Source organism: Adiantum capillus-veneris, chromosome 16 (genome assembly GCF_014529385.1).
Source record: "Adiantum capillus-veneris isolate H3 chromosome 16, ASM1452938v2, whole genome shotgun sequence".
NCBI lineage: Eukaryota > Viridiplantae > Streptophyta > Polypodiopsida > Polypodiales > Pteridaceae > Adiantum > Adiantum capillus-veneris.
The window spans coordinates 131,285,625-131,295,969 of NC_140946.1; positions in this window are offsets into that span (position 1 = coordinate 131,285,625).

Here is a 10,345-nt window from a genome sequence, read left to right on the forward strand (position 1 = left end):
AATATCCACCTCTTTCTCGAACAGTCTGTGGATTTGTGCTTTGTACAACTCTGTATTCTCGTCCATACTTGTCGACAACTATAGATCTCCATTGACAGTCGACTCCGTATGTGTAGACATATAAGCGCTTGTAATCCGTTATCTCTTCTAGGTATGGATATGAGCACCTATAAAGATTGACCTCATTGTCATCAATGTATCTATATAGTCCTTCACTCTCATGACCAATCATCCAAACTCTCTCAACAAGATGGGTCTTTATCAATTGTAAGTTTGGAAGATCCATTGTGGGAGGATATTCCTCTATCGTCGGGATCTCCAAGCTTGTGTAAGCTGCGTTTGAATCTAGGGTAGACATGATTTCTAGGCTTAAGAGATTTTGCTTAGTTCAAGTAGACTTAGTCCACTGTGTTCAAGTGCTTTGGTTAGGGAAAAGTCGAAACTATGTCCAAAACCGCAACCGTTTCGTCATAATTCTCACAAATTGTCGCTTTTAGACACCCCTAACTTGCGGATGAATTTTGAGGCCTCAAACGACGTTTTTTTCAAAGTTGAACTAAATGGTTGCACATATGTAGTTCAAGTTTTGCTCTAAGATCTGTAGAGCCGCTCTCAGGCTACGTTTTGATATAAAAACTTTTCCGATCTGATACCGTTTGTGAAAGTTATGGCCAAAATAGTGAAATGCAATTTAGACTGGTCAAAATGAGTCCAAATTCAATTTTGAAAAAAGATTTGGGATCTCTGTGAGACTTCGAACACTCCTGAATGGTCAAAAGTACAGTTGGACCCTAAAACTGGCCTAGAGACATCCTACGCATAGTATGTCTATATGCTCAGAATTTAACAAAACTTGGTCCAGAGACTCCCCTTGAGTCCAGCAACACAATGGTATGCTCAGATTTTAATTTGGATGTAAAAATGGCCTTGAGACATCCTACACGTAGGATGTCTTTTTGCTCAGAATGACTTGAAATTTTCACCCCAGCTTCTCCTTGATGTGCTGATCACAGTGGTGTGCTCATAAGTTGTTTTGGAGTCCTAAATCAAGCTGGAGACATCCTACGCGTAGGATGTCTAACTGCTCTGTTTCAGCTCAAACTTGCACTGTAGCTTCCCCTTGATGTGCTAATCTCACAGCTATTTTTACTTTTTGATTCTGACACCTATAGGCTGGTCAAATGATCAAGAATCTGTTCCAGAAGCCTGATGTCTGTTCTGATGAATTCTTAAGTCAAATCAACTCCAAATTGGACCAAAATTGACTAGGAGACTTGCCTAAGGCTAAATGACAGCATGGTATGGTCACAATAGAATTTTGGCCTCTAAATTATGCCTTAGACATCCTACGTGTAGGATGTCTAGCTGCTCAGAATTGCCCCAAATTTGAACCACGGACTCTCCTTAAGGTGCTGATCACTATGGTATGCTCAGATATTTGTTTAGAGTCCAAAATCACACAGAAGACATCCTACGCGTAGTATGTCTTTTTGTCCTGTTTGACCCCAGACTTGTCCCTCAGCTTCCCCTTGATGTCAGCAACCCAGTGGTATGCTTAGATTTTGGTTTGGATTTCAAAAGTCCCAATTTTTAGCTGTTCTTGCCTTTTTCAGTCAAAAATGCTAAAGTCTGCTCAATCTTCCCTTTCACTGACCCAAATGTGATGAAATTTATCACATGCACTCAATACAACATTTAGAACATGCCTATAGAGTCATCCTATGGTTTGGTCTCCAAATTAGGCCTTGGACACAATTTGGGTAGGATGTCTGGCAATTCTCGTCTTTTGGCTTTGATCTGTCAAAATTTGGTCAAATTTCCACTTTCCATGTGAAAATAGGGTAAAACCTACCTTCTAAACACACTGGTCAACTCAGAATTTCAAAAAAGTGCCCAGATCACCCTGTAGTAGACATCCTACGTGCAGGATATCTACTACTGATTTTTTGAGACTGAAGTGTCCCTGATGCTTCCTTATGCTCTCAGTAAGTGCAAGTATGCTTCACAATTGCAAAAACATGCAAAAATCACTCAATTAAGCCTTTGCTGAAATTTTACGTTTTCTGACTCCGCCTTTTGGCTTTTGGTCAACAAAAATAGGGAAAAACACCCAAGTCAATATGAAAATAGGGTAAAACCTACCCTCTGAACACACTGGTCAACTCAGAATTTCAAATTTCGTCTCCAAAACCCCTTTCGGACATCCTACGCGTAGGATGTCTATGTTTACAGAATTGCAGGTTTTCTTCACAGAACCCTTGCAAATGCTCTTTTATATGCACAGCAGCAGCCAGTCATACAAAAATATCCACGAAAGCTTGTTTAATGCATTTTTACCCTCAAAAGCACACTTTTTCGTGATTTCAAATGCAATCAAGCACTTTAGCAAATAATTCAATGCTGAATAGCTCTAAATCAGAATCAGATCAATTACCTAAAGCTACTCCTACAAATCATATGGGGTTTTGCATCTATGAGTAGAAAAAACGCTTCCTTGCCACACACGAACTAGTAAACGCTTTTATCACCTCACAAATCACTCGACCACCAACAACTACTCTAATCCACAGATCCTAACTAAACCTATCTAGTCGCAGACCCTCGGCAAGACACACGCTTCCTGGCTATCCACTTGATCGCAGAATATCCTCTTCCGGATCCACTTAAGAAAAACGCTTTCTTTAGCCGAAACTAAATCAAGCAACCATCACACGAGTGTTAGTAGGAAACCTACTTAGGTCCTTGTGTCCCCGGCAGCGGCGCCAATGTTGGACGGAAGCGACTCACACACCCATGAAGTGCATGCAAACACTACTTAGATCAACATAATGTCAATCGAGAACACAGATGACACGATAGGCACACGGAGGAAATCTCTTAAGCTTGTCAGGCTGAGACCATCCTACACATACAACACTTTGGAAGGCCAACTAAACCACAATCAAGAACCTCACTGCTCTCAACTTCACCACCTAGCCACATACACAGATACGGAAGGTAACTCAACTAATCATGTCAGATTCATACAAAACTTAAGGAACAACATCCCCTCACTAGGATACACCTGTCCCTAAGCTTCTACACTCAAAACCCTCACTCTAAACCCATCTACGGAAAACGCGTAGGATGACAGAGCAGAATTTTGAAAGTGCCCGAAACTGAAATTTATGAGTACCTATGCGTAGCTTATGTCAGCACGATTCTATAGACTACTAGCACGCAGAAAACAGACATCGTTTGATACACTTACAGCCACAAATAGCTCGTAGATGCGTCGGCGTGTGCGCTTCGTCTCACGTGGAATGCTTGTCATTGTCGCGTAGCTCTCCTCGAGCCTGTAGCAATGGTGCCGTCAGATCTCCAATGTGTTGAGGGAGCCGGGCGTAGCGAGAGGATGAAGCTCACGCTCACTCTCTTTCTCTCTCCCACACAGTAGACGGCAGAGCTAAAGTTTTAATTATGATAAAAAGTCTTTTTACAAAATGACCTAGGTACCTTATATACTAAGGCTACCTTAGGTTTAACCAAAAATGGGGTTGAAAGGGTCAAATGGCTTTGTATTTACAATCTGGAAGTGCCATTGCACCCCGGCTTCTGAAACTAGAATAACTACTCATTACTAATGACGTTTATAGCCATAATCCGCAGCATTTCATAACTCGCAAAAGATAAGACTTTGGTACGAAACTTGAGTTATGTTGTGTTGTTGACCCAGCGGTCAACAATCATCCGCATTGGCTAAACTACCCTGTGTTCGGTGAGCCGAAGGAAGGGCCTTCCATTGGATACATGCGCAAGGCCATCGCTCAAATGATCAGCCAAGTGAAGGGCAAGCACGACATAGCATGCAAAATGACGTTGAAAATCTGTCACATGTTGTCTGCTTGCATCAACACCTTCAGAAACACGGAGCACACAAGATTGCGGTGGACGACGTTCCTAGAAGGAACGAAAGGCCTGGTGTTCAACCTCAATGACACCCTGAAAATGAAGATCATATTTGGCATGTTTGCCTGCATCATGTTCTTGCCAAGCACCTACATGTAGACATTCGAAGAAGCATTCTATACAGGCTTCTTCGAGTATGATTCCACGGTCTTCATGTCTGCATGCAAGGACTTGCACGCCCATTTTGTGGCCTTCACACTTCATGACCGAGATACTCCATTCTCGAGGATTTCAAGGCCACGAGAAGAAGACCAACTGGAACAGATAATGCTCGCCTTCAACGAGTATCTTAAGCAGCAGAAGAAAGCCGACCCAGAGGAAAGCAACTAAGCAAAGACAAGTCTTGTCGGGGACGACAAGAAACGGGAAGGAGGGAGTGTTGACGGGAGTACGGAATGACCGTCAAAAGATGTCGATAAAGAGCAGAGGATAAGCAGGAGTCCCCTTCAAACCCATGTGTATGTGTGTACAACATTTTTGTGCCTGGAGCCGGCGTTGTAATTTAAATGACGAGATTATTTTTAAATGACGGGACTTGTTCCGAGCCCATAAAGCCTTGTAAATCCCTGTAAATGATTAGATGAGCCATAGCCGGACTCCAGTGATCAGTAATCTCAAACCCCCGCTCTAATTATCATTTGTGAACCAATTTGGAAGTAGGTATATAAGCCAAAAGCTCTATTTTTCACACACAACTCACTTGTAATTTCTGGGAGCTTGGTGAAGAGAGCTCACCTACGCCTGCGCGCTCACGGTTTTGCCCACAAGTATGCTAACGCAAAGACCTTTCATACATTGCTTCTATATGCTCTTAGCTTCATGTTGATGATCATGATGTTGGTTTTGAGTGTGTGTACGCGACGCAATGAGCGGTTGAAGCTCTAGGTCGCCCTCTTGTGTGTTTTTCTCATTGTGCGTTATGTGTGATGTGTATTGCGATCCCGATCATAGACATAGGTTCTAGGTGGTAAAGCTACGCCTTCCAAGCCCTCAATCATTCGATTTGAGTGAGGTTAGGTGTGGCGGCAATTGCGGTTGTCCATATAGGCCATTTTTTGAAATGTCGGATTTGAACCTGGAAACGCATTCCCCATAGTCTTAAGGCCTAGGTTCCTAAGTTTCATGATGATTGGACTTCGTTACATGTCCATTTGACCATTAGAGAGCCCGATACGCTCGTAGGAGACTTTTGCAGTTTCTGCATCTGTTTCGCCTGTAGGACATTCGTGACCCTTCCTCCTCCTTGCTTTGTCGTCTAGGACATAGCATGCGATGTTTCCATGCACTAATCGGGTCAGCTACGCCCTCGGATTGACATATTGTATGTTGGTTTGAGTTCTCACTTCGCTACATCGTCCGATCGCGGCGATCCGCCAACAGTTCTCGCATGCGCTTATGGCAATGCAAGTATTGCGGGGTCCAACACACCAGTACCATAACGCGAGTCAAGAGGCACTTGACCAGCATTGGGTGCACTGATCATATTGATGCATGTGAAAAAATACCAAAGCCTTTGAGGGAGAACTCATTGAGGAGTATTTTTTGGATGGTGCACCTACAGTGCAAGGTGCTCCCAGCATGCAGGATGCTTTACACGATGCTTTTGTTGGAGACTTGGAGAGCCTAGGTACATAGTCACAAGTCGAGGAAGGTTCATCTGCCACGTAACCCCCTTGCTAGCAGGAAGAGGGCACGCGTTGGCAATGATGATGATGACCTCTTGCCACGTGATACAGGTACATCTGACAAACTAAAGCAGACCACTTTGCCTAATCACATCTCTTTGCAAGCTTGGACTAAAGAGCATTAGAGGGTGGCAAAGATGGAGATATGCCACACTCTTATTGAGTGCAACATATCTTTCAATGTTTTGCACACATATCAATGGAAAAGAATGGTAAAAGCAATTGCACATGTTGGGCCTACTGACACATGGACCGGTCTTGATTACACCAAGATGCAGACCACCATGTTAGATGAGAAAAAGGCCTCAATTGAAAAGGCACTTGCTCTAGTGAAAGCAGGATGGAAGGAGTTTGGATGCACCATTATCTCAGATGGGTGATTCGACATTTGCAAACTCCACATAATAAATATTGTCCTCTTGTTTGGGCACCTATTTCTTGCATGTCTTGCATGTTGTGGATGCAAGAAAAACAGGGGAGAAAATCATAGTTGAGTTTATATATGATCACATCAAAGTAGCGATAGAGGAGATTGGCAAGGAGAATGTTGTGCAGGTGGTGACAGATAATGCGGAAAATTGCAAGGCAATGGGAATGATGGTCAAGGAAGAGTTTCCCGGCATAGTGTGGACTCCATGTGTTGCGCATTGTTTAGATTTTCTTATGGAGGATATTGGGAAACTTTCATGGGTGCAACACATAGTTGTACATGCTACAAAGGTCACCATGTTCTTCTGCAAAAATCATCAGGCTCTTGCTATTTTTTGCAGCCATAGCACTTTGGATATGGTGCGACCTTCCAAAACCAAGTTTGCATACATTCACTTGGTTTTGCATAGGCTATACAAGCTTATAGATCCACTCCTACAAACAACCACGGATCAAAGATGGCGGCACATGTTTAAATCCTAGGAGGAGCCTACAAAGCACTTGCAGAGGTAGATCCTTGACGAGAGTTTTTGGCAGGAGGTGCATGCTCTTTTAGTGCCACTTTAGTCCTCCTTTGACATAGAGATATGGAGGGATCGACCTTGGGTCTAGTCTTTCATCTATTTTTGTAGATGAAAGACCACATCTCCAAATGCTCCTTGTTGACTATTGATCGGTAAGAGGTTCCCCCTTTATGTACTACTATGATACTATCTATCAATGATTGAGTGTACAATATGGACTCTAATTGCTATACTCAACTCAATTTTCAGCTGATCCAATATATAGGAGTGTGTGGAGAGACAATGGACTTTCATGAGCCATCCCATCCATGCGATGGCCACCATGCTTCATCCTCTTTATAGGTCGCCAGAGCTATGGAGTGATACCCTCCTCAGCACAAAACAATCTGAGTATGTTGGGCTCATGTTTTCAGAGGATGATCAGCTTCGGATAGACAAGGAGTCCACCAACTACATGAACAACATCGGCACTTCTTTTACGAGGGCAGTAGCCTTGAGGAAGAAATCCACAAAGTTTTTGTTGACGTGGTGCCACTCTTAAGGGAGGGTTGGTCTTCCTAACCTCTCACGCCAAGCTGTTTGTGTTCTTTCTCAAGTAAGAGCCCATTTAACATTATACTTTTTTGTCTTTATATTATAATGTGACCATAAATTCCACTTAATTCCGTACACAAGATTACTCGACTGGAGTATGTGAGCGCAATTGGAGCTCTTACTCTCTCATTCATGTTGGAATTAGGGTTGCAGAGAAACACACACAGCTTGGAGAAGACGAAGGAAGCTCAAGGCACACAATAGAGAGAGTGTTACTTAGTGTGCAATGGAAAGATAGTTAGCCCTAGAGTGATGGGCGTATATACAACGCACGGGGGAAAAAAACCTCCTAAAGAGGGAAAAAATGCCCGGCGGTCCTAGTGTGTTCACACACATCACTACCACATGTATATGGTAACAAATCCCCCCTGGAGTGATGCGGTGAACAAGAGCTGGCACATGAGTAAAGGGAAGTGCCATGCCCTGAGGACAAGATCAGTCCACAAAGGGGAGTAAGCCCAAAGCTTTGCGGAAAGCTTCAAGCTTCTCACGAGACAATGCCTTTGTGAAAAGATCTGCAAGGTTGTCCTGTGTTGGCACATAAGCCAAGCTGATCTCTCCTGCTGAGAGCCTCTCCCTGACATAGTGGTAATGCACCTGCATGTGCTTTGTGCGAGCATGAAAAACTGGGTTCCTCGCAACTGCCAATGCGCTCCGACTGTCAGTGTAGATAGTGTTGGCAGTGTCCTGTCCAACACCCAAGTCAGCCATAAGGCGTCTGAGCCATACACACTCAACCGTAGCTGTGAAGACTGCCTTGTACTCAGCCTCACAACTCGAAGTGGCCACAGTAGGTTGCTTCTTGCTCAACCATGATATACATGAACTGCCAAGCATGAAACAAAAACCACTTGTGGACACTCGCGTGTCAAAACAACCAGCCCAATCTAAGTCCGAAAAAGCATGTAAGTCTGGCGGCAATGATCCCCCCTTGGGATAAAACAAGCCAAGATGTAAAGTTCCACTAAGGTAGCGGAAAATCCTCTTGACAGCCTGCCAATGCTTAGACCCTGGGCTATGCATAAATCTGCTGACCTGCGAGACTGCAAACTGAATATCTGGCCTCGTGTTGCATACATAAATGAGGCAGCCAACAGCAGTTTGTTAAAGAGTGACATCAGCAGGATCGTCAGCATCATGTAGACTCAACTTCAAACCTGTTTCCATGGGAGTGGCAATAGGTTTGCAATCCTCAAGTCCAAACTTACATACCAATGTCTCTATGTAACTTTTCTGACACAAGGCAATACCACCATCACACTGCTTAAACTGTATACCCAAGTAATGATGCAACAGCCCCAAATCTTTCATCTTGAAAGTAGCATTCAAATCAGCCTTAAATTCAGCAATATGTCTCTCATTTGGTCCAGTGATCAGCAAATCATCAACATAAAGAACCACAATGAGAAATACATCATCCTCACGCTTTACATACAATGTGCTTTCTGTTGGACTGTTACGAAAGCCTCGTTTAACCAAATGAGTGTCAGCTTTCTCATACCAAGCACGAGGAGATTGCTTCAACCCATACAAAGCCTTCTTACATTTGCACACTTTGTCCTCTTGTCCTTTTATGACAAAACCGTGAGGCTGCGTTACATAAACTTCCTCAAATATGTCACCATTCAAGAAAGCAGTTTCAATGTCTGATTGATGTACATCCCAACCAAAATGAGCTGCCAATGCACATAGAATAAGCACAGTAGTCATACGACAAGCGGGAGCAAAAGTCTCTTCATAATCTATGCCTTTTTGTTGTGCATAACCCTTTGCAACAAGTCGAGCCTTATGGCGATCAATCTCACCATCCGGCTTGCGTTTCAACTTGTAAACCCACTTCGTACCAATGGCCTTTTTGCCAGGAGGCAAATCACATAAAGTCCATGTGTCATTCTCTATAAGTGCATCATATTCTGATTTCATGGCAGCAATCCAATTTTCTGAATTCTGTGCTTCATCAAAAGACAGAGGCTCCTCAACATCATGTAAACTAGACACAGCCAAAGCATAACAATCTGATGCATAAGATGCATGGCGAGAGCCTGAACGAGTACGACTAGATAAAGGTGCATCCAATTTACTGTCACGCAAAGTGTGCACCAGCCATTTTGGCATACCTCTAGCCTGCTCATTTTCAGCCCTTTCCTCATCAAGTACATCATGTACATCTGCATCAGTAATAGGCTGTTCTAAAACATTTTCAGAAACCCCCATAGGCTGTACATTTGCCTCATTGGAACTTACATTCGTATTTCCACCACTGAAAAGAGGCAACAAAGTGTCATAAATGTCCTGTGAGCTTACATTACTGTCTCTAGTACATGACAGCAAGGGCTGAACAGAGTCTTCCACAAACACTACATCCCGTGAAACCAGAATACGTTTTGTTTGCGGATGATACAACCTGTAACCTTTGCTTTCAGCACTATAACCAACAAAAATACATTTGACAGCCTTATCATCCAATTTTCTGCGCTGCACTTGTGGCACCAAAGCATATGCCAAATAGCCAAAAACACGCATGTGCTCAATAGAAGGTTTTCTATCATGCCATGCTTCATATGGAGTAATAGACTGCAAAGCTTTCGTAGGACACCTGTTAAGTACATAAGTGGCACACATGATGGCCTCAAGCCAAAAAGAATGCGGCAAAGCTTGACTTTTGACCATACATCGTGCCATTTCCGTTAGTGACCTATTTTTCCTCTCAGCAACACCATTTTGCTGAGGTGTATAAGGCACTGTACATTGGTGTTTTATCCCACGACTAGCCAGAAATGCATTAAATTCATGAGACATATACTCCCCCCCTCGATCGGAACGGAGGGTGCCCATAGTACATTTTGAGACATTTTCAGCCATAGCCAAAAATTGTTTGAAGCACATAAAAACTTCGGACTTCGCTTTAAGCGGAAATACCCATGCATGCCTGGAGTAATCATCAATGAAAGTCACGAAGTACAGGTAATTGCCCAAAGACGGAGTTTGCATGGGCCCACAAACATCACTATGCACAAGCTGCAATTTGCATGTGGCCCTAACTGAACCATCCTTTGGAAACTTAGAACGCTGCATTTTACCCAGAATACAGCCTTCACAAACATGTTTGACAGGTGCTTCAAGAGGCGGCAAAGAAGCAACCATATCAGATTTCTGCAAACGCAG